Source organism: Eupeodes corollae, chromosome 3, assembly GCF_945859685.1.
Source record: "Eupeodes corollae chromosome 3, idEupCoro1.1, whole genome shotgun sequence".
Classification (NCBI taxonomy): Eukaryota; Metazoa; Arthropoda; class Insecta; order Diptera; family Syrphidae; genus Eupeodes; species Eupeodes corollae.
In genome coordinates this window covers 137,717,114-137,742,225 of record NC_079149.1, presented here as the reverse complement: position 1 = coordinate 137,742,225, position 25,112 = coordinate 137,717,114, and the positions used below count along the sequence as shown (strand labels likewise).

Genomic DNA, 25,112 nt, shown 5'->3' with positions numbered 1-25,112 from the left:
ATTTCAAATTAAATTTTTGCCTATGAACAACGACTTCAGTGACAAAAAAGGAAAGGTTGTTCTCCTCGTTGTTGGAAAATGGATTCAATTTAGCGATCTAAACAAAAAGAAGTCATGGAGACTGACTGCCCATTCTTGAAGATCGTCGGATCGGCTTAATTTTTTCTCTGAGAAGGTTAAGGAAATATGATCAAAATACGAGCAGGGTTACAATCACGCCCTTCTACAATATGATAACTCGGGGGCTCACTTTACCAGACCCGATAAAACTGTCTTTAGATGTCCTTCCAAACCAAGATCTTTCATTGCTCGTGCAGATCGATACCACATGATCTCTCATATCAGCAGATCCATTAAAACCTCAAAAAATGGTTTGAGTTGTGAATAGCTTCAAAACACTATTGAAGGAAATAAGGACCATTCTCGACAAAAGATCCAAAATTAATTTGTCTGTATACAATTTTTATAACCGATCGATGGGATTTATGGGAAGGCAGTGAACTAACCAACTATAATGAAAGTATGATCGTGCGATAGTCTTTATCCTCATCGTCATCTTTATACAATCATTTCAAAAATAAACATAATTCAATCAATATATCCAGTTTAAGGCACCTTCTCACTTAATCAAAAAAGAAAAACAAATTATTTCAGATGATGCTCTCGATCTCGATTTCGATCTCATTGAGTATAAAAGTTAAAGTCGCACATATCGCCAGCAGTAATAAAACTTGTCACCGAACCGATCATCTTATATTACGATCATATTTCTATATGATCGACATAAATGTACGTATCAACCGGTCGGATGGTCGGCTGGTCGGCTGGTCGGCTGGTCCGCTGGTCGGTCGGTTTGGTTGCTTGAATCAATTGTTTAAAAAGTGAAATCTCCTAATGATGTCTTGGGAATGAAGACCGACCAAGCTGCTTGCTACGTGACAGTTTCTATCACCGCCACACATAATGAAAATTATCGAATTTGAAAGCGAGAGTACATTTCCTTGGAAATGCTATATACTAGATAATGATGATGGTGATGGTGAGTGTTACATCAGAGCAGAGCAAAGCAGAGCAGCGTCGCGTCGCGTCAGCGCGCAAAAGAAGCTCGACCATCTGTGATGGAGGATTGGACTATAACTCGGTTGACCAGCAGCGCAGAGGATCAACAAGAAACACTCTTCGCGCTCAACTTAAGTTAAGTCAAGTCAATTCAACCAAACCATCCAGATCCAGTCAGCCAGCCATCTATCCATCCAGCCAGCCAGCCAGAGTGGTTGTATATGTATTGTGCCGCAAAAGACGATTCGATGCTAAAGGCAGACGTCCATCGTTGTGCTGTGCCGTGCTTTGCTGTGCTGGGAAAAGTGAAACAAAACCGCAACCGTAATTTACGAATATCTCCATGACGGAAAGTGTAACAACCAGCTCATTCAAAAAGTGTCCAAGATAATTCCCATCACTTAAAAGTGCTGCTATACGACACATATAGGAGTAGATACAATTTTGTATACCACATCAACTTGGAGCGGGCCCACTTGGAGCCTCACATCACTACATCTACACTTACTCATCGGAATCAGGAGAAGAAAGATACAATATACCAGGCTACAGGTTTGTGTGCTCACAGTTTGCAATCATCGCATCACATTCGCATCGCGTATCTCGAATAGATACTCTATCCATAAGATGCGAAATTCCAGATCTTCCTGTTTGGTTGTTTATTATAAGTTTTTTTTTTGTTGTTGTTGTCGTCTGCTTGATTTTTTTATATATCATTTCCTTTGAGAGACGCACTAGAGCGAACTCTTAAAACAAGACATTTTCCAAAGCGCGGCGGAGAGTATCTTTAGCTGAGAAGTCGAGTTTGTTGGGAAAACTATAATATCCATTCATGTGTGAAAGAAATTTTCATCGTTCATTCAATGATCGATCGGGTTTAACATTTTTTTCTGTTTCGTGTTTTTAACTAGAGCTACACTCAAAAAATTAGTCTTTAAATTTGTATTATTTTCTTTTTATTCGCAGTGGGCCAGTCTGATTGGTATAAATTAAAGAACAGCAAATCCTTAAGATAAATCCTCTGATTTTAAGGAAAACGAGACCATTGAATTTCAAAAAAAAAATTGGATCATAGATCATAAAGATCAAAAAGGTTTATTTAGACTCTTGTTTTGTTCAGTGTAAATGGCCAGCTAAAATTACTCTGGTTTTGTTTTGTCGCCAAAAGCAAAAGTGCAATTTAAGTGATGCGCCTTTTGCCACAACTCTAACAAGAGCTCTGGCATTATGATATGCTGACATTTTCACTCTTCTGTCGTCGATCGTTGATCGTGGTAATGTTGATGGTTTGGTAATGGAATGATGCGAAAATCTTCTTTACAAAAAAAATGTATTAATAAATAACTTTCTCGGTTTCAATGAACTTACAAGCCCCATCCCCATTAGTCGTAGTCGTAATAGATGTTATTAGAATCGATTAAAACTGAGAAAAAAGAAACACTTATAACAAGTCTTAAAATAGATATGAAATAAAAATAATCCATAAGCAATATAAATATGGGCATTTTAGTACTTAGGAAATTTCATTTAATTTATTATGAAGACATAATCCATTATTTTATTATCAGCATCATAATCAAATATTGGTGAGAAAGCTTTCTAAATACAGAGATAGAGATAGGGACTCCCATAGGCTTTTTATTGGAAATGGGTCTAATGTATAATTATGTTATATTTGCGTTCACTTAAAATTTAGTGTTTTTCGAAATTTTACACAACTGATTAACATCAAAAGGGCTTTCAAGATGGTGAAATTTAAATGGAAAAGTTTAATACATTAAAGTTAATAACTTAGTATCATCAAATTAGAATGAGAAAAAGTAATGCGGTCAATTAAACTGGCGGAATCTACTAAGGCTGAACTTTTAAGTCATTGTGTAAGGATTAGTATTCCTGAGATTGGCAATTTCCAAGTTTTTATTTTCTGATTTTATTAAGAAAACGGATTTAAAAACCTTTGAAATAAGATAACGACACATTGATACCGTGGAAATTTGTATAACTGTTAATTTTTGCATGGTTAGGTTAGGTTATAGTGGCTGTTCAAGATGGAAATGGCCCATTGTGATGATTGAGGCTTCCTCCTAAGTTCAATGGAACCAGTTTGAGTCCCTTACAAAACGTGAGGGGCTGATTATACTGATATGATGTAGATCGTTAAAGAAGAATTCTTCAAGGTAATTCTTGCGTTTTTGAGCCAGAGCAGGGCATGTGCAGAGAAGATGAAGACCTGTTTCTTCCTCGTCCGTACAGCTTTCGCAAAAGTCATTTGAGATTACGCCTAGTCTCGTGACGTGATTTCCTATTAGACAGTGTCCGGTTATGACACCAATAATCGAGCTTATGGGTGATCTGCTAAGAGAGAGCAAGCACCTCGAACGTTTTAAATCCAGTGTTGGCCAGATGTTTTATGTGACTTGACACGTGGCGATGTTGTTCCACCTAGTGCCTGCCCTCTTCATAGAGTCTTGCATTAGTAGCTGTTTACAAGTAGCGATTGGTATGCCAGTACGTGCCAAACGTGGTAGGATGGTGGTACTGTACCGTTCCTGGCAAGTTCATCTAACTTACAATTTTCTGGAATGTCTTTATGGCCCGGCACCCAGCAAAGGTGAATATTAAACTGTTGTGCCATCTCCATTAAAGATGATTGATAGTTATGGACTGTTATAGAGTTTGTAGAGACAGAGTCCAGAGATTTGATAGCGGCCTTGCTATTTGAGAAAATATGGGTTTCAGATGTTGATATCACTTTTTTTTTTAAGCCAGGACAAGACTTCCTTTATCGCCAAAAGTTCCGCTGGAAAGACGCTACAATGATTGGGAAGGTGGAATTAGAGACTTAATTTCAGTAAAAATGGATTAAGTAAAAATGGATTGACACATCCTCCAAGAATGTCCTATCCTCCCAAAAAGAACTGGTAGGTATAGAAATCTGGAAGTTTCTGTCGGGGGAAAGTGTAGTCTGTGTGCTTTGGAATTGATTCTAAATACTTAAGAATGACGGAGTGGCCAATGTTGTTGTAAGTCCACTGCGACGAAGGTTTGAGGTGAATAGCAGAGCTTGCTGCTATATGTTTGCGAAATATGTCAAGTGTTGTTAGGTAAAGTAAGGTGTCCAGTGCCGCAGACGGGGTCGTGCGAAGCAATCCGCTTATACATAGGGAAGCTGAACGTTGGACTTTATTGAACTTATCCCTGTTTATACCTTTCTCTAAAGCAGTCCACCATACTGCCACACCGTACATTAAAATGTGTATAGCCAATGCGTGATTCTGGGTTGTGAACCCTATTTATTACCAATAGCTTTTTTGCAAGAAAAGAGAGCTACAGTACCTTTTTTGACTCTTTCCTGTACGTTGCGTTTCCAATTTAGTTTTTATCTGAGACAAGACCCAGGTATTTAGCCTCGTTTGCGAATTTTAATTGGATTTCTTTTATATAGGGAGGGTTGACAAATGGAATTATGTATCTCCTCGAAAATAAGACCAGATCGGTTTTGGGTGGGTTAACACCCAGTTCACACCGATCAGCCCAAAGAATTAGTCTGTCTAAGGCATTTTGTAAGAGTTCTTTTAGGGTGTTAAGATGCTTTCCTGAACCTGCTATAGCAACGTCGTCCACATAGGCTATCACTCTGAAACCCTCCGCATACAGACTAGTTAGGATTTCATTCACCACTATGTTCCAGATGAGAGGGGATAGAACACCACCTTGCGGTGTCCTTCTACTAAAGAATCGTCTACCAGAAGAATTGCCTAGTTTTGAGTTAATTATTCTGCTGGTAGAAGCGAATTCTCTACATTTAGAGATATTAGTGCAGGTGTGATTGCAGATGTGTCCACGTTGTTAAAAGCACCTTCGATGTCTACCTCTAAATCTGAGATACCGGGAAGTAAGTGTCATAGAGCTATCGAAAATGACGCCAAAAGAATCACGTGGTGTTCATTTAATAGATGCAGTGTTTCACATTTATTTTAACGTTCAAACTTTATAATAAAATGAAAAATATCATGAAAATAAATATTTTATATGTGTTTTATTTACGGTTACTTTTGAAACTGTAGAATGGAAAACTGTGTATAATCTTACATCTTAAAATTCTGATTAATTTTTATATGAAAAACTCTCTTCTAAAAACTTGCCTGGAACTAAATTTTAATTCATTCAATATTCAAATGATTAAGCACGTAGCTAAACACAAAGTATTTCGAGCTACCGCAATTGCAATACTGTTTTACGGAGCGCAAGTATGGAGGTATCGATCGTTAGAAGCTGAGGAAAAGTTCCTCCTTTTTTTGTTAAAAGTACTTTCAAGTTGCAAAGTACGACGCCCAACTATATGTTACATCTTGAAACAGGAATAGCACCCTTTTTTTTAGACACACTTAAATTAATTTCAACTACGTGTCAAGATATTTGGCGATGGGTGATGAAAGAATTCCGCGAATAGTACGAATAGTATCGATTGTGAAGTGTCGTTTGCTAAAGAGTGGAAAAAAATATCAGCAGACGAAACTATCGAGGTATTTAAGTTGAATTTTGATGAAAAAAAAAATAAATAGATTGGGTGGCGCAACAGTCCGTAGTGAACCAGGGCCTAGTGACTTACAACTCTCAACCATAGCTGTGTGCGAGTAATTGCAGGGTTGGAGGGGACCTACAATTTATATGCCGAACCTGAACGGCTAATTTAAGAAAGCACTTTTTCATGACAAGAATTACTCTTGGAGAATTTGTCAATTCCTCGCAAGAGGCAGTGTACTTGTAAAAAGCAGCACAGGCAGGGATCGAACCCAAGACCACTCGCATGACAGTATAACGCACTAACCATCATGTCACGGGTACTACTTTTGATGACTTGTTGAAAAAAGTCGGCAGCATGATGTACGATAAGTTTATGAGTGAAGCTGAGGCATCTATTTGCAGATCTTACTAAGTAAAGTTAACCATTTCTTGAACCACAACACCTTGGCCAAAAACAGTACACAAAAAATCAGCTTGTTATTTCAAGTAAAAGGTAAACTCATAAATTTAAACTACATTCCTCACCTTCCAGAATTGCCAATGTTGTGCAATTTATGCAATCGCAAGGAACGCGAAGATGTGTGCGAAAGCGCTATTTTGGAATAGATAAACTCGGTTAACAAGAAACGACCTTCTTCTTGGAGAACTAGGTTAGGACCTTCTGTATGAAATCCCATTGAACACTTTTCGTTGAGGAAAATTTTGAGGGTTTTAAAGTTTGAAATTATAAAATTGTATCTAATTAGCTTTTGTTCGTACACATAAATTAAAATATGGTAGACCATTTAAGGACTTGTGTAATCTCACAATTAAGAATAAAATGTTTTGTTCTTGTATCTTTTGAAGTCAATAAAACTAATTAACTAACTAAGTTAATATTGTTTGATGAGTTTGTCTGTGGTTTTTGAACTTAAAGAAGCTAAGGACAATTGAAAGCCTTCTTCAATGTTTGTATGTTTTGAAACGGGGTTTTAAATCTTAAATGCTATCAAATCTGTCTTCTATAGAACATAACGAGTGTTGTACAAAAATAGAAAGAAGGTTAAAAAATCAAAGTTGTATAATGTTAGTATTTACTCAAGCTTTTAACATCCGATTAAATTATTTAGCCAACCTTAACTTTGTGTTAAATAATTGAGTATTTAAAAACTCCATATGTCTCAATGAAACATTTTATATCCTTTTTGGTTTATGCCTTCTGATTTGACGTAGATTCTAAGCAGCATTCATATATAATCAAGATTAAGAAGCGTATTAAGGTACAAAATATTTCAACGAAATTTAACTGAAGCTCAGCCTACCATACCAAATTGTTGTTAATAAAATAATTGACAATAATTTTAAAATTATTCCGCTTTCTTCACTTTACCATTATCATCAAAAAATATTACACTCATTATTTTAACTGAATTGGCAATAAGTCAAAATATTTGTACCAATGCGATTAATTTTGCAAAATAAACAAAGACCAATATCATCTTTAAGTAGCTCCAACAATCCTATAATAATTTTTTTTTTAAATTTTGGTTTCTTTTTTATTCAAGGTCATTAATATAATGTACATTCTCTTTGGCACTTATATCAATGTTTTACGTCAAATCCCCTCGCAATGCCAATTATGTTGACTTTCTTGTCGATAATATGTAATTTTGTTGATTCAGGGGAGCACCTCAATTCGTTAATCTATTGCTCTCGTTTTTTTTTTCTTAAACTTTTGAAGCAGTTTTAAAAAATTTAAAAACCTGTCCTCATCAGTTTGGCTTTCAAAAACATTGCTCCAATTACACATCCAAACACCCCGTAATCGACAAATGGAAGAAAATACAACAAAAAACAAGAACTATATAAATTGTAATAAATGTGATTCCTCACGAAAGAAATAATTTCAACAATTTGGAGGGCTAATATTTTTCTTCATGATTTGTTTCCTCTTTTAATATGTGGTGGCATCACAAAAAAATACAAATTTATAAGAAAAAAAAGTTAAAGTGCCCACAAAGCTAAGAAAATCTTCTCTTACGCAAGTTTGCTTTTTTCTTATATCTTGTACAATGTGCCACTGCCGGAGGCCAAAAATGGTCATCTATTGAAACCATTACGGGCATCCGAAAAGAAGCCGACAAAATAACAACGAAATTGTATTACAGTGTGGTTCGAAAGTACAAATTCATCTTGAAATAATTTACCTGTCAATTTCATAAAGAAGCAGCACAAAGTTGTTTGCTTTCATCACACAAAATGCTGCTCTAATTTAAATGTTTTCTTTTATTTTTGTATTTTAGGGTGTTTTGCACTTTTTTCATTGAAAATACGAAAAAGAAATAAATAATTGACTCAGATTATTATTATTGTTAGGAGTATTTTTGTTGATGGTCTTCTATGCCAATTTGAGCTGAAACGGGGTCAGTTACGCACTTGTTCGGAGATTTTTGAATTTAAAGAGTGCGTGTATTAGCCAATCAATCAGACACGCAAAGAGAATCACCTTCGTATAATCCAGATAACCACACACATTTATTGCGGTAAGAGGCTACTTTGGACAAAATGCCCAAGCACATAGCATTTTTCAAACGCTCTAGCTTCAGCTCTAGCTAGCCACTGCTGGAGTTTGTAAAGATGAATGTTTTTGTGTATGTTGGTTGTTGCTTTAATGCGTTTTGTTGGTCTTAAGTGTAGATAATGAGTTGAAAATTCCCCAAATCTAATTACAGCCATCATGTCAGCCATGGTATTCCCTAGCAAATACCATCGTCTCCTTGCACATCCGTTTGGATCAGGTTTAAGTTTAGAGGCACAATGATTCATTGAGCTGATAAATTAATTTTGGATTTATTATTGCAAGCAAATAAACATAAGTATATACAAGACACATATAGTCACATAGCAAAACAAGATTGTGGACTAATATCCATTCACATAGCTACATGTGGTGTTTCTATATAGATGCTCTGGATGGAATTAGAGAAGGAGATGAAATACCGCAAAATAAAGTGAAAGTGCTCCATATGCCGCGTCCGCCGCATCGTTTTTTTTTTAACGTTACGCTAACGTTGACTGCTTTGACTAAATGCGTTGATCGGCTTTTATGGAGCTCCATATATAAATTAAACGTATGTATAGTCTATGTTCATGTGAAGGAAAGTAAAACTATGTACATTTATGTAGGTACTTGTGAGCAGATTGATAATCTTTGTTCATGTAAACACTGAAGAGTACATATTGCGGTTTTCCTGTGGCTCAATTACATTTCTCAACCGAAGGTACTCTGTAAACAGAATTACGTGATGCTCTTCCGCTCGTTCGTTATTAGCGAGATGACGATGGTTGGTCACATCATACATAAAGAGCAATAATTTTTATTTATTTACTGATAGTGATTGAGTTAAGTTGAATCGTAATAAAATAAAATGTAACAAAAAGAATAATATTATAATTAAATTAATTGTTGAAATTAGGTTTTTTGCCTTAAGATCGTTTATGAGAAAACAGGAAGAATAATCAATATCAAACTTGAAACTGGAAAAAAATGAATAAATTAATATCTAAGCGCTTCCAAACAACTTTATGCAAGCAAATTGACGACATTTTCTGTCAGATACAGTCCATTTGATTTTTTAGAAATAATAAAGCTAAAATGAGATTTTCTTATGAAGGTGGTGTAACTGTCACTGTCACTGATCTGATCTGTCTGTTATGAATTTAATGACACTTAGAACACTTTCATTCGCCTAAAATAAAATGTCAAAGTAATGACATACATTCAAAATTCTGTAAAATACTCGCACTTTCAAAAAGTTTATCAAATTTCCCCTTAAACTCTATTTCAGACTTTTATTTATGCTGTTAAGTAAAGAGATTCTTTCTTCAGCCGCACATCAAGAATGCGGAATGATTTATCCAACTTTGTTTATTCCTTTTCTGTTCTTATATTCAAAACAGTGAACTGACGTCCACTGGAATCTTTTTTTAAACTCTACCTTATTTTCCAAATGCTCCAGCTTTGTTTAAACTTTAAGAAAAATAAGAACAGCTCCTTCTCTAAGATAAGGGGGAAAAGAAACAGCTACGAGTATCAATCTTAACCCAGAATATTTGAGGTACAAAACCACATTTTTATTGACAAAAAACTGTTATTCCAAGAAATACATCAAACTACGAGTACAAAACAAAAGAGCTGAGTTGCGAACTCTTTTTTTTCTCGATTGTTTGATGTTTTTGATTTTATGTTAATAACTTAATTTCTTTGGAATTCTTATTGTTAATAAACATAAGTTTTATTTCTATTGAAAATTCATTTAACTTTTGCTTATACTCTGGTGTCACTTTAAAGAAGGACAACCAAGTCATGCACAACAACAACAAACAAAAAAAAAATAAGACGAAATACCTCGTGCGTTAGCATTGAGCACTTTACTCGTTTTTCGATTTTATTTAAATTGCTTAGATATGAGTTTGTTAATTAAAATCCAGTGCAAGGCGTCTACTAACTGCCCAACTTGAAGCTCCACACAGTCTTCGTTGTCAATGCACCACATCGCCGTACCGCATTGCCCCGCACTGATTTCTGGACATTTTGATTTATTGTAAAATGATTTTTTAGAATAACCATCAGCAGTCATTAACTATGGAGTGGTCTGCGCGTGTGTACACTATGCATACTCCGTTAGTATAAAGTCTACAATGCCGGTCGCCTCCAGCAATGTCAAAACTGACATATGTGTACACATTCAGGTATACACAAATATAATTTAATAAGCGATATGACCGAACGACTACGAAGACGCCGACGACGCAGCGCAGTTGATCTCTTTCTACAACTTCTGAGCTAGACACTTTTTTTCTATGTTTTAACGACAACGACGACAAACTTTCAGTATTGAACGCTAAAGTTGAAGCTGAAGTTGAAGTTAAAAGCAGTGAGGGAAATAAAAAGGCAATTGAAAACTGAACGCCCAACAGACATAAACCTATAAACTTCTCTAGCTCACCTTAGATTTACAATTCCTGTTAACCTCACTTCTCTTTGTCCTCAAAGTTTATGCCAGCTTAATCGTCATCATCGTCGTTGCTCTGAATGTCCCGAACCGATTGCGCGAATAGTGATTTGCTAAAATGCGCTCGACAGTGGTTCAATTTAGACGAAACATAATAAATTTGTATTTTAACTTTTATTTGGGTAAAGGTTAATAGAGGTTTAGGTCCATATTTTACACATTTTAGTTTAAATTTTAACCGTTTTTTGTTGTAAAACAAAACAGTGATATTTCAACAAAAAGGTGTTTTTTAAATTCAAAAAATGTCATTTTTGTACGGAAGCCTATAACATTTTCAAAAATAGAAGTTGATTCATTAAAACGTATTACTTATTTTTAATCACATCTCACATGAATTGCCCCACTGTGCACCGATTTGATGTTGATGCTTATTTATTTGTTTATTTGGTCTACATCGAACGAGTACGCCACAATAATAATAATGATACGGATAGTGAACGCGAACGCTAACGCTAACGTTAACGCTAACGCGAGCGCGTGCATACCGTGCTCTATCAAATAATGGTGTGTCTCTAATGGCGGCGGATAAGTACGGCACATTATGCACTTGGATTGCATTGGCCAAGGCATATGCATCACATCGGAATAGGAATCAGAGTCGTAGTCGGAATCGGGACGGGACATACTCAATACTCATACTTACTATACTGAGCTCGTCTTAGTCTCAGGTCTCTTAGCACGTGCTAGTGATGTGCGCTACCACTGCTTAGAAGTCATTTGTGGCATGGGTACAATTGCTTGTTAGGAATGGCGATGGCAATGGCGTCGTCGCATTAAAACTCCCCAAGTGGATCTTGACGAGCACAAAGCGGAAACTTTTCGCTCCTTTCTGCAGCAATGTATGTGGCATGTTGTAGGACGTCGTCGTCGTCATCGTTGTTCGTCGTTGTCGTTGTTGGTTTGAAATAAAAATGTACGCCTTGGTAGAGCACACATTTCAAACAGTGCATTGAGGCGGTGACGACGAGAAGGAGGTGAGGTGGAAAATTTGCATGTGCTGCATTGTGTACCTAGTCTGGGTTGGTGGCATCTCCTACAATACGTCACTACAACATGGAGATCGAGATTTTTGGTTAATTGAATCTTCTTGCCACAGATACTCAGTGATACGTTACATTCGTCGATTGTGATCGTTGAGACGTAGCGTCCGTCCTTTCGTCCGTCCGTCACGTCTGTCGAGTCGCTCTTTCGGGCGTCTTGTAATGGGGAAGAATGTGAACGACTTTCAAAAGTACTCCAAGCACAATATACTCGATGTCCGCTTTATTGTGGCATCAGCTATATCGACCACAATTTGGTTTTGGACTCAACTCACTACTTGCAGCATGCGGTATAGGTACTCGGTGGATCAACAAGGAAATGTTACACCAAAATGAGCAAGAAGGAAAAACTAGAAGATAACAAAAAAAAAATAGAGTCTTGAAATGGGACCAAAGACATTTTAATATCGTTCAGTCGAAGTAGACTATGCAATGACTATGCGAACATCGGAGATTTTAGTCGGGCCAAGAGGACAAACCGCAAACAAAGATAGAAGTCCCCGCAGTCCCAGTTTCAATCCCAGCGACCAAAAGACCAACAAAAGCTTATAGGAGCCTTCGTTTTAGTTTTCTTTTAAATCGATTTGCATGGCACATGAAGCGCGGCAAACACTGCTTGCTGATGGCATGGCATGGGGGTGGGTGGCTGCTGCTTGAGTAAACAGGCAACTGACGCGCGCGTTCCTACTTTTTTTTTGTGTTTTTGTTATTTCGTTGTCTTCCTTCTTCTGTGTGATGCTGCATGCTGCAAGCAGTGGTAAATTTTCAAGCAATTTTCACTGCAAATTATTGACATTAAAATTTTATGCATACAGAATAGTTTTTATGGTAATAATAAGCATTAGCGTGTATGTAGACTGTATACGGATCAGCGGAGGAGGCGAGTGGATTATGGCGAACTCCTGCGGGAAGAAATCTTCCTTGTATCTAATTTGAATCAATTTAATAGCATGGTGCCTATAGAAATGGTCAAGGTGTTGAAAAACGAACTCTTCTGATGGAATTTAGGTTAGGTGTGAATTTGAGAAAATCGATTAGAAGTTCTATAAAACTGCCCACAATTATTCTAAATCAAGATTCAAGCTTTCAATGTAAATTATATACTTTCACTTCAGAACTTTCAGAAAGTAGTTTTTAAACAAAAAAAAACGCTGATAAGAATGGCCTAATGTCCTGATCTTGAGTCAGGTATATTTTTGAGATTGATGCAAAGTACATATACAGATTTTAAAAAAATTTCGTGCGAAAAAATGAAATTACAAATGTTACCAAGGATTTTCGATTTTCTTAGCGTCTTTCTGAGAAAAATCCTAAATGACTCTTACAGTTTGTTTTCAAATTCGAGTAAAGATTGAATTGAATGCGAAAACAAGAATCAAAAAGATTTCTCCATGGAAACACAAAGCTTAACTATCCTACAATAGAATTTTGATTTTAGTTTAATAATATAAGTTTAAGTTTTCAGAAACACAGAAGTCAATTATTTTGTAGTTTATCAAACTCATAAATTTTATCAAACTCATAAAGTTTATCAAACTCATAAAGTTTATCAAACTCCTAAAGTTGTTCAAACGCATAATTTTTACTTTGTGGCTTATTAAAAAAGACTGAGGGTTTTGCTGAATAAATTAGAACTTGTGTCCATGTATTTAAATTTCTACTTTTAATGCGGAATCATTAAATTTTGGAATTAGAAATTATTACAATGTTGGCTTTGGTTCCATAGAAAACTAAATAGATTTAAAATGGAACCTTATTAACCTAAAAACAATGAAACTACTTATAAAAATTTACTTTCAAGTAATAAACTTTTTAATCAATTAAAAAAATATGTTGCAAAATCCATTTCAAAATTGAGCAAATTTAGTAAAAAGTAACAATTAGGTATGTACCTATAACCTATAACATATTTGATGATTCAAGCCTCTATCCTAAGGGCATTTTAGCAAAGCCTACTGGTATTTCCATACTACATGTGTATCTATATTGAAAGCCTCTTTAATTTTGTATAACCAATAAGTATACCAAAGAAATGATCATCATCATAATCCGATGGAAGTTATTAGCCTTTTCTCAAACTTTTATGATACAAGGCGAATACCTACATATTACGAAATTTACTTAGCCTACTTGGAACGCCCATTATAGGCTTTAATATTTATCATGAGTGTAATACCCTTGATTTTTCCAATAAAATTGATTTTGTTTTTTGAATTAGAAAGAGAAATTTTAGCAAATTATAAAATAAAACAAATAATTAAAGTACTCATTAAAAATGAAAGAGCTGATCTATTGGGAGGGGTAAAAAAAGGTAAAGAAATCAGTAAGAAAACGGTAATTCTTATTAAAGTATGAATTATTGATTTAAAAAACCAAGAAATATTAAAATAGTTTTGTTTTAGCTTCGATGCGGTGTTCTGCATTAATTTTAAAACTCCTTGAATAAAGCAACATGTGAGTCATGTAAACTTATCACTTTGAAGATCATCATTAAGAAAATTGACCGCTTGACATACATAAGTTATTCTAAACCAGTTGCTGCTACTGTTTATGAAGTGTATCTTTTATAGTTCCAATAAAAATGAATTAAAGAAAACAAAACATACAAAAATTCTTTATTGGGTGTTTTGATGACTTCCTGTCATTCTATAGTGATTTGTTTACACAAGATGACCAATCAAGTAGTCGTAGATAAACGAATTTATTATGATTTTATCGGTTTTTTAACTGCGTGGAAACATTTGTAATTTATTTTAAGTTCTTGAGGGGAAATTTCTTAATAATATAAGTTTGTTTGGGTTTTTAATTTAACAAAACATTTTCAAGAGAATACCAAAACAGATGTACAACATTTTGTTTAATTTGTATATAAACTTAAAAAAGTAAAAGTTAAATGTAAAATGTAAAATATATCACAAAGGGAAATGAGACCACTTCCAAAATAGACTTGCAACAAACATTATTTATTTAAAACCCTTACTCATAAGACAAATTGAGATATTTGATAAACTGGTGGAAGATTGAATTGGTATTTAATATTTACACAAATAAATTTTTATATTCAATTTTTGATAACATTTTTCAAATAATTTTGGTGAACAAAATTATTGAAACTAAAAACGCAGATTTTAAAAAAAAAATAATTCATATTTACCAAATTTTATGTTTTATCTCAATTATAAAGTTGCATACACATAAAGAGAGTCTGAAAATATCAAACAATCAAATTCTTTGAATGCTTTTGTTACCTTAGGTTGATGGTTACGTTTAAGTCTTTTTAAAAGTTAGCTACACAAAAATTGATTTGAGGAAAAGGTGACAGTAATACATTCAAAGGTATTTTGGGTTTTATAATGTTTTTCCTCAGACAACTTTGACTTAAGTAACTTTGTTTCCAAAGACATTAAAAATGATATGAATAAATAAAAATTTGTATTATTTGTATGTGTCCAAGATTTGTATTAATTTTAAGCGCTTCTACTTGCTTACGTTTCATAAAACAGAATATTCAAAAGTTCATTTTATCTTAATTCGGGCCAATTTTGGTAATTTTTTGTGGTAAAGAGATTCGTTCTTAAGCTGTACTGCACGAATGCTCCGCCGACAATGGGGTTTTCTGGAAGTTAAATGTTTCAAATTCTCTATTTACTTTTCAAATGTAAAAACTTCTTGGGTACTGATAAATAAGTAAATGTTTTAATGTGATTTCTTCATAACACTTTTCTGCAAAGAATATTTATGCTCCTTTTCAGACTAAAATAATTTATTTTCTCAGGGTTAATATAGGTTGGGGGTAAAAATACTCCATTAAAAATACTGAACAAAATACTGTATGAACAAAATTCTTTAATTCAAAATTCTGTATTTTAAAATTCTGGATTTTGAAATTTAGAATCTTGAAAACTTTTTTAGAAAATACATCACAATAATTTTCATTACCATAATGTTTTACTAGACTCACTTGAATAATAAATTATGTACCTACGAGATACATCGATTTTTGAATTAATAAACACAAAATAATAATTTTTTCTTAATAATTGCACTTAATAATTAGATGTCTTTCAACAACGAACTCAGCCATGACTCTGAAAAAATTTCAAATATGTTTGCAAATTTTTTCAAAGATGTTTTGGAAGTAGCGAACTCCTTTTAAACGCCTAAGTCATTGGCTCTCTCACAAAATTTCCCTCATTTTAATTCAATTAGTCATTGAAGATGAAATTGTTCGCAAAGCTTCAAAACTTGACGTTTGTTATAGCTCTGTTCCAGATATTGTACCTTCTTATATTTAGATAAAATGAGCATCCTATTTATCCTACCCTCTATTGTTTTCAATGAATCGCTCGAATCTTCAATTTTTACTAAAATTTGGAAGAGTTCGTACATAACACCGATACATAAAAAGGGTAGTAAAAATATGAAATAAAAAATGATCGTATCATTGCACAACTGTCCGTCTATTTGAGTCCATTATTTGTAAAGTTATATCGTCAACATGGGTTTGTTTAAAACCAGTTTGTTGTTTCATTTCAGTTTTTTTTTGTTAAGATTCTTTTGAAAAACGGAAACAAGGTGACTATGTCTTCACAGACTTCAGTAAGGCCTTTGATAAATTGTGCCATAAAACTTTAACTTCCAAACTTAAATCCCAAGGTTTTCACGAAAAAAAATGTTGGTGGGTTTCGTCGTACTTATTTAATAGATCATACAGCGTAGTTTTGTAGAAATGAGCGGTCATCATATTTTTTTTTATACCAAATCTGGCGTACCACAAGGTAGCCTCTTAGGCCCTTTATTGTTTATTTTGTACGTTAACGAATGACCTTCTATTATAAAACACTCATCTGTTTTATTTTACGCTGATGACTTTAAAATTTTGAAACGTATTGACTCATTTGACGACTTAATGGTGTTATAAATAAGCTTTTAGTAAACATAGACAAATGTTAATCAATGTGTTTTCCATCCAAACAAAATGTTTTGACTTTCAATTATCAATCAGACTCTTCTTATTTGACTGAAATCTCTACTTTCTCTGACCTAGGTATTATTCTTGACTTAAAATTAACTTTTACAAATCATTATGACTATAGTATTAAAAAAGCAAATAAGACACTCGGATTTATAAAACGGGTTTGAAATCATTTTCGCGGCCCTTATATTCTTAAACTTCTTTATATAACATTTGTAAGACCTAGATTTAAATATGGCTGCATAATTTGGGCTCCCTTTTATACAGTCCATATAAACAGAATAGAAGGAGTACAAAGAAGATTCATGTGCTTCTGACTCCCTTTCGTCCCATGGTCCAATAGGCTCGAACTTCCACTATACAGTCATAGGCTCACGCTCAAAAATCTGCCATCGCTTTCTAAACACAGAGAGTACATTCGCCTTATAAAATAATCAATAAGTCAGTCATATCACCATCAATTTTGGAACAATTTAACTTAATTTATAGCCGTTCAAGTATTAGAAGACAAGTTCCCTTATGTCCTACATAAAGCAGACGAGAACTATAGTAAAAACAGTCTCCTCAACTAATTGATCTCAGTTTACAGCAAGTATTAGTTTTTGGTATATTACGTAAGCGATGATTTTAAAAGTAAAACCTTCATAGTAAATTTTTTCAACACTCTAGTTTAGCTTTTTTCAAATTGCTTACAGCATTGCAAATCTATAAATCTAAGAATAAATATAATATTAGTTTTAAGTTCTAACGTTAGTTTTTTTTTAACAAAATCAATAAATAAATCCGTCAAAACTTTCAAGTGTTGGTGCATTTCGTTGATGTTTTAAAGTATGTGCAAATATAAGGTTGCTTTCAGTATTAAATAGAGAAAGTATTTTAAAAAACAGTATTTTGACAATACATCATTTTGAGTTACAGTATTTTAAACTTACAGTATTTTTATGACCATACATGATCATACAGTATTACACAGAATTTTGGCCTTACAGCATTTTAAAATACAGCATTTCGATTCATATATCACGGATTTTAAAATGATTCCTGAATTTCCTTTTTTTCATTTTCAATTTTTAATTCATTAATTTTCATTTTCGTTCTTCACAATTTCAAATTAATTCAATAATTATAGTAATTTGTGTGTTTTTTTAGGTGAAATACAAAATTTTCAAAATAATCTATTTTGTTTTTCACTACAAAACATCTTTGCGCCCTTTTCTGAAGAAATTATTCTGTTATGTTAAATAACTTTAAAAATGGTATTGCTGAAATTTTATTTGCAAGAAATTTTATAACGATTTCGAGTTCAAAATAAATGTTACTAAATTAAAAATAGAAATGTCTTCCCCTGAAATGGGGACTAAAAACCCTTTACAAAATTATATATGGGTTTAAAAATGCCGAAATAATTAATAGATTTTGAAATTCATTTTGTATTTTAAAGTTTAACAATGAATGATATTTTTTTAAATTGTACATTAGGTGTTAAATGTTAAAAAAAGTCTGATACAATCGTTTTTAAAAGTAATGAAACAATATAACTTATTTGAAAACTTAAATTAAAGCAATTAATTATCTTAAAAGACAACAATTTCAATTTGTTTTTTAACTTTCCAAACTTATTTTTCAGATAAAAATTTGGTGAAAAGACACAGATTTTAATTGAGTAGGTATTTGCTTTCTCGAAAGTTGAAACGGAGTTCATTGTTTAAGGTTACCTCATATAATAACTATAATAATTTTTTTTATGAAGTCCCAAAGTTCCTATTTATTTAAAAGTTACAGAAAATTGATACTAATATTAGAGAAAAAAAATGGTGCTTATGGTTCATACATATTATATTCCTATTTAAAACTTGAATAAGCTTAATGTACTTTATTTAAAAGAAACATCAATTGGATTATTTAAATTTTCTATTTTATTTTAACTGAATACGTGAGTTTCGTGAGTTTACTAAGTCAATGCTATCTTCGTGGCACCAATAGCAAAATTAAGGGTTTTAATACCAAAAAAAAAAAAAAACAATATAGTAGAAATTTTGAATTTATTTCAAACATTTTTTAATCAATGAAAAGTAGCTATTTAAAACACAAATTGAATCATTTCATTTCCTGATTCAGATTTAAAGGCGCGAAATCAGTTTAGTTAAGGAGTTAAGACCAATATCAACATACTCTAGCGAAACATATTTGGAAATGTATATTACTATAGAATATTTTTCAGCTATTCCAATATTTTTAAATGTATTTTTTAAAATACTTGATCCTTCATTTTTTTGGAAACTTTTTTGCGGGTTAATAACTCGTTACTTATCTTAACACTGAACAAATTACCCTTTCAAAAAGACGTAAATAGTTTGTTTTTATTTTGCAAATTTTGTACCTCAGTCCATCAAGGATCGTATCACAATTCACACATTGTCATAAGAATGATTCTTCAAAAACAAAACTTTAACCTTTATTGTTTAAGGTAACACCCAACATTAATCTAAACCTCGCATTAAATCTTCCGACGGGAAATCAATTTGTTTTACATTTCAGCTGAAAACAAAAACTACTTACTTTTTCCGAGTCCAATTGATGATAGCCAGCAATTTGAATTTGCCTATGATATCCTTGAGGGTTTTATTAATATTGATTTTTTTCTGAGCTGTCCAACTTAATCAGCGCTAAACATTATTTACAAAATTAATTTCTCTTATTTTTTTTAATTACATTTAATTTTTCACTTTCATTCACATAATTATTTTATGTACCTCGCATTTTTATGATTATTTCTTTTTTATTATTTCAATTTCATTTTACTTTTGTTAATTTATTTTCATCACGTATATAAACAATTAAATTCCACACAATGACATTTTTAGTGGCAATTTTTCTGATCTGATTCATCTGCCAACAATTATCACAAAACGAAAACTACGTTTATTGAGCAAATACTTTTTTTTCAAGTGGCAGTTTGAAAATGTTACGATAAAAAGGACATCTTCGTTAATGGAATGAGGGAAATATTTTTTAAATCCTTAAATCATGTTTGTAAAAAAAACAGAGAAAGGTATTAACCAGAGGAAAACCAATTATCCTTTTCCCGTTTTGCTGCTTATTAGTTCACACAAAACACTCACCGGAAACCAGTAACGTTTCCTGTTCCAGGAAAAAGTATAACAAAACAAAAAATAAAATTTAAAAATAAAACCAAAACAAAAACAAAAAAAAAATAAACAACAAGAAAACGAAAAGAACGAAACGTTTGACCTGATGCTCTGTTTTGATCCTGCGCGCTATTATACTACTTGCACACGCGTTGACAAGCGCGATGATGATAACCGCTCCAATAATCAAATCGCAATTGAATAAAAAAACACGGCCAGCAAACGGGCAACAAACAGACTCGAGACTCAGAGACTCTTCCGATAGATGGAGACGCTGAGCAGCGCTGCGCTCAATGTGCTCAATGATGGAAGACGACGACGAAAGAAGGCTCGAATGAAACACTTTAAGGCATCATGTGCACCGTTATCCGTACACAGTGTCGTCTGCTACAAGTTCGAGTTAAGGTACTGAACTGAAAACGATCGTAACTTTTTAGCATACCCAAAGTTGCGGGCAGTTCAAAAAGACATGCCTCGGCTCAGCTTCAACTTCAACTTCAGCTTCAGTTAAAAGCCTCGATCAGTTGGTCGTTTCGTTGGTCGATTGCGGTTGCGGCAGAAAGAAGCGAGGAGGAATAAGAAACTGTATAAAACTGTTACAATAAAGTGCATGGCATAAAGAAAACCAACAAAAACAAAATCAAAAATAAAAGCAGAACAAAAACACAACAAGAGTAGAGTAGCTCCAGATAACCAAGTCAAGTCAAGTCAAGCCAAGCATCCAAGCCATACAGCATCGTTGTGCTCTGCTGTGCGGTGCTGTGTTGTGCCGTCGCCGTCGCCGCCGCTGCCACCGCGTCATCGTAAAAAATCGCTCCACCACCGTAGCATCGTCGGTCGTTCGTTGGTTCATTGAAAAGTGCGAGAGCTGCTGCTGCTTCTGAGCGGCAGCGGATGGACGAACACAGCCCACGAGTTCGTGGCAAGGCACGCGCATACAAACACACCCAACTCTGAAATGCACGAGAGAGATTGAAATTAGGGAGAGTGAGAGCCGCCTTACGTCTTGTCTTGATCTTGCCAGCTTGCCAGCTTGCCAGCTTGCCACTTACCATGTGGTTTTAAATTGAGTCTCGGCTTCAAGACAGTTTCTCATCGGAACGGAAGGGCTCTCTTAACATCTATGAGTCATAAAAGAGCTCCAAAGGAAAAACCACAAATTGGAGCAGAATCGGCTTGTAAACAGAGAGTAGGAAGCAAAGCTTTGAGACTAGTCTTGACGAAGAGCGTCAGAGAAGTCTCTGTTTATTTTCCGATCACATGTTTCTTATTAACGAGACGCAGAGAGCCAGAGATCTAATGGAGATGATGATGAGGAAGAATATTATTTCGTCTACAGAAACAGATTTGAGACTAAAAGCTCCCCTTTTCAATAGGTCTATAGTCTTCGATCTAGTCAGACTCAGAGAGTGCTGATGCTCAGTGCTGACGCCCGTTCGCTGCCGCCGCCGCTGAGAGTCGATTTTATTTCTTATAAGGCAACATCGAATGATGTTCTCGTCATTGTGGTTAAGGCGAGCAGCGACAGCGAGCATGGCCTTCAAAGGTGTTTGCGCTTAGAAGGTGGGGTTGGGTCCCCGTTGCCGTGTATGTTTTGGATTGCTACATGAAATGTGTTATTTTTCCTCCTCTTTTTTCAACTCACCTTCGTTCGTTATACACACTCGTATTCGTATTAAGTAAATTATTTATTACAGTTACGGATACTCAGAATTAACTAAGTGCGATAATTGCGCAAAAATAATTAATTCAATAAATTTAAGACATTTAAATAAAATTATTAACACTGTGTTTTTTTTTTTTTTGAATGTCTGATGTTTTTTTTGAAATTGAATTTATTTTTATGATCAGGGCAGGGATTAAGGCTGAGGCTGTGGCATACTAGTTTAATATTTTTATTGAAGAAACGTAATTTGAATTTGTGTTTTAATTAAGAAAAAACAAGCTTTAAGTTTTAGGATTTTGTGAGACGAAAACGAATCATAAATTTTGATTAAATAATGACATTAACAGTCATTTAGTTATGTTTAAACGCTCGGCTACATCATTGAAAAATGTTTCATTTTATTAAGGTTTTTTTAACTTATTTTAACGATACATTTTTGACTTAGCTGAAGAATAGGCTACATTTTGTTGTTGTGTATAAACCACTTTTAGTTGAGGAAGGTTATCTAAGTATTTAGGAACTTTGGTGGGAGCTTCATTTAAACGTCCTTAAAACACTCTGAAAAGTACGTTGTCTATAATGTGGGGTTAAATTTAAATGACTTGAAAACTTTTGTCATTTTTTAAAAGTTCAAGTTGTAGCTCATGTAATTTCACGCAAAAAAGACAGATTTTAGGAAAAAACATGGAGAAAGCACTCGATAGCCAAGTCTTAGAATGGTACTGAAATGGAAATGCCGGAATGTTTAATGGCTCTTGTAAAGTTTATTTTCCAACAAATTATTTGAGACAGCACAAATACTTACAATTCTTAAGACCTAGGGTCATCTGAGGGGCTAAAAATAGGGGGTTTGAGGATTCTATTCTTAGAAATTTTTGCAAAAAGTAGAAATGGGATTAATTTAAACACATTAGTGACTGCTGACGATAATTTTGCGAAGCATTTTATTTTCAAATGGTGGCTGTTCAGCTTTTCTAAAATGACGTCTCTATTCTTCAAGGCCGGACTAACAGCACCTGTATTTTGTTGAATCATTTTAAGCCCATGAATCTATTTGATCGTCTATTGCATATTATTTGCATTACGTAGGGTTTTTGCGGTATTTAGTTTATTTTTGGCCAAATGGCTCGCTTCCAAAGTGGGAAGTGAGCAACTTGAGTAAAACATCGTCCGATGTCTGTTAAATTGATATAAAAAAGAATGAATTTTCCATCTGTTAAAAATTGTTTGAGTTATGTATGAGTTATTAAACTTAAAAAAAATAAGTATTAAAACGAACGCCTTCGAAGTTTTGAGTAGTACAAAATCATTAATTAATTTCCAATACCTTCAATAAAGAAATTTTCAAAACAAAGTACTGAAGTATTTGCCTATCTATAATTTTTAAGGGAAAATATTCTTAGGGTCCAAGTGGAAAAAGGTCTTGAATCAAAGAAATCAAAAGTTAAGTTTTTCATCAAAAAGGCTCTACTAAGGGAGAAAACGGAAATGAGAAATATGGTCATTTCGATCTGTTCAGTCACTTCTACATAAATGCAATAGTTAATTTGCAACAAAGTCGATGTTTTTGTTAAACATTTTAGAGAGTTAATAAACGCTTACAAAATTGTAACAATATTTTCTACGTTTCTTGTTTTTATATGAACAAATATTTGTCGGTCCTGAAAAACTTTGGTTTTTCGATAAAAAGAAGATAAGGTACCGAATAGAATCACATTTAAGTAATTTTTTCCTTGTTAATCACTTGATCCATTGGAAATGGTGACAATTGTTTTCAAAACTCTTGTAAATTTAAAATAAAATGAATGGAATCTTCTAGCACAGATGAAAGTTTGTATCAATAATTTCGTGCAAAGTATTGTTGAATTCTTGAAAATTACGAAAATTACTGAAGTACGAATAAAAGTTTGTTAAGCTTTTAAAGAGATCTGAAATTGAACGATACTTATGATTTTTAGGATATACACGGTTCATTTTTTTGTAGTACCCGTGACATGATGGTTTGTGCGTTGGAATGTCATGCCAGAGGTCTTGGGTTCGATCACTGTCTATGCTATCTTAAGTTTTTTCACGGGTACTGCCTCTTGCGAAAAATTGACAAATTCTCCAAGAGCAATTCTTGTCATGAAAAGTGATTTCTCAAATTAGCCGTTCAGATTCGGCATATAAACTGTAGGCCCCCTCCATTCCTGACAACATTACGCGCAAACAGAAATGGTTGAGAGTTGAAAGTCACTAGGCCCTAGTTCTCAACGGATTGTTGCTGTTTGGTTATGCTTTTCTTTGGAAATCACAAAGTAATTCAACAGAATTCTTAAAAATTACTGAAGCACGAAAAAAGTTTGTTAAGTTTTTAAAGAGATCGAAATTGAACGATACTTCTGAATTTTAGGATGTACTCGGTTCATTTTGAACAAACAATAATTGTTAAGGCTAGTTTACCATAAAATAAAACAGGGACAAAATTGTACTTTTATATAAAAAAACTCATGGGCTTAGATCTAATATTTCATTTGACTACAAAATTACCAAATTACTTTCAAAACTAAAACTAAAGACTTTGACAAACACAAATCCGCTGACGCGTATAGTATCCCCCCTATTGTTCTGAAAAAATGTTCTTTAACTCTGACAAATGCTCTTCGACCTTAGGATTAGAAATTACCTTTGAACCGTTCATTACAAGTTGTATTAGATGGTTTCAAAACTGAAACTCATAAAATGAATGCTGGTGTTCCTCAGGGCTTCGTTTTGTCTAGAATTCTCTTCCTTATATCCATAAACGATCTCTTGTGTCCCACTTATTATCCATTCAAATGTTTTGCTGATGACTGTACCCTCATCTTTTTATATTTGATTCACATTCTTGCCCTTCAGCTGTGGAACTTAATCCCGATTCTGACAGAATTGTCCAATGGAGAATTAAAAACGGTGTAGAATTTATTGTTTCAAAAACTCAATGATGTCTCCTGTCATTAAAGCATAACTCATCCCCGATTCCGCTATTCATAAGCGGCACTTGCATCCAGGTCAAAAACGCTGCTAGGTGCTTAGGATTTCACCGAAACGGTGCAAAAAATTTGTCACCCCTTCTGATTTGTCTGTAATTTCATGCCTTTATTCATCTATTACTTGACTAATACTCATTTATTTGGACACGTACCCCCAAAACAAGCTTAAGTCTTTAAGATAGGACCAGAAAAACAGCTTTGAAAATGATATTCGATAGAACTATAACCGAAACATTTACATCACTCTAAGAACTCCGACAGATGTTTTACTTTGTATTCTATCAAATTAGCCAATTGCGTTCCCCTCTTAAATAATTCAGCCGTAATACCCGCTCTTCCAGCAATGATCATCAGTTTACCCTTGAACTCAATTAAGGACGTGCTGTTAAATAAAGATTATTTTTTAACCACTCATGGAGAATGTGAGATGCTTAACCGAACTCGGTTTTTCCTTTCCATTTTAATATTCAAAATTTTAAGACAAAGAAGACGATTTATTCAATACCTAATAAATCTTGAGCTTAAATAAATACTGTCAAGATATTGGCCAAAACACTCTGTCATCTGTAGCAAACGAATTTTATGATAAGTAACTTAATATGTTATTTGGTTGTTGGCATGGGATTATTCA

At 33.8% G+C, this 25,112-nt stretch overlaps 1 protein-coding gene across 2 annotated transcripts in view; it reads right to left on the bottom strand.

Moving 5' to 3' along the window:
* The window catches only part of LOC129950221 (homeobox protein 4), a 77,172-nt gene extending 56,335 nt beyond the window's left edge, over positions 1 to 20,837 (bottom strand). The window contains exons 1-2 of one of the 2 annotated variants that reach the window (XM_056062074.1): positions 19,908 to 20,837; positions 19,215 to 19,796 (exon numbers count right to left, since the gene is read on the bottom strand). The gene's annotated coding sequence lies outside the window, so the exon portion shown is untranslated. Of the gene's footprint in view, positions 1 to 19,214 lie in introns of both variants that reach the window. The other variant, XM_056062073.1, reaches the window with a different exon arrangement.
* Positions 20,838 to 25,112: the final 4,275 nt, after the last annotated feature.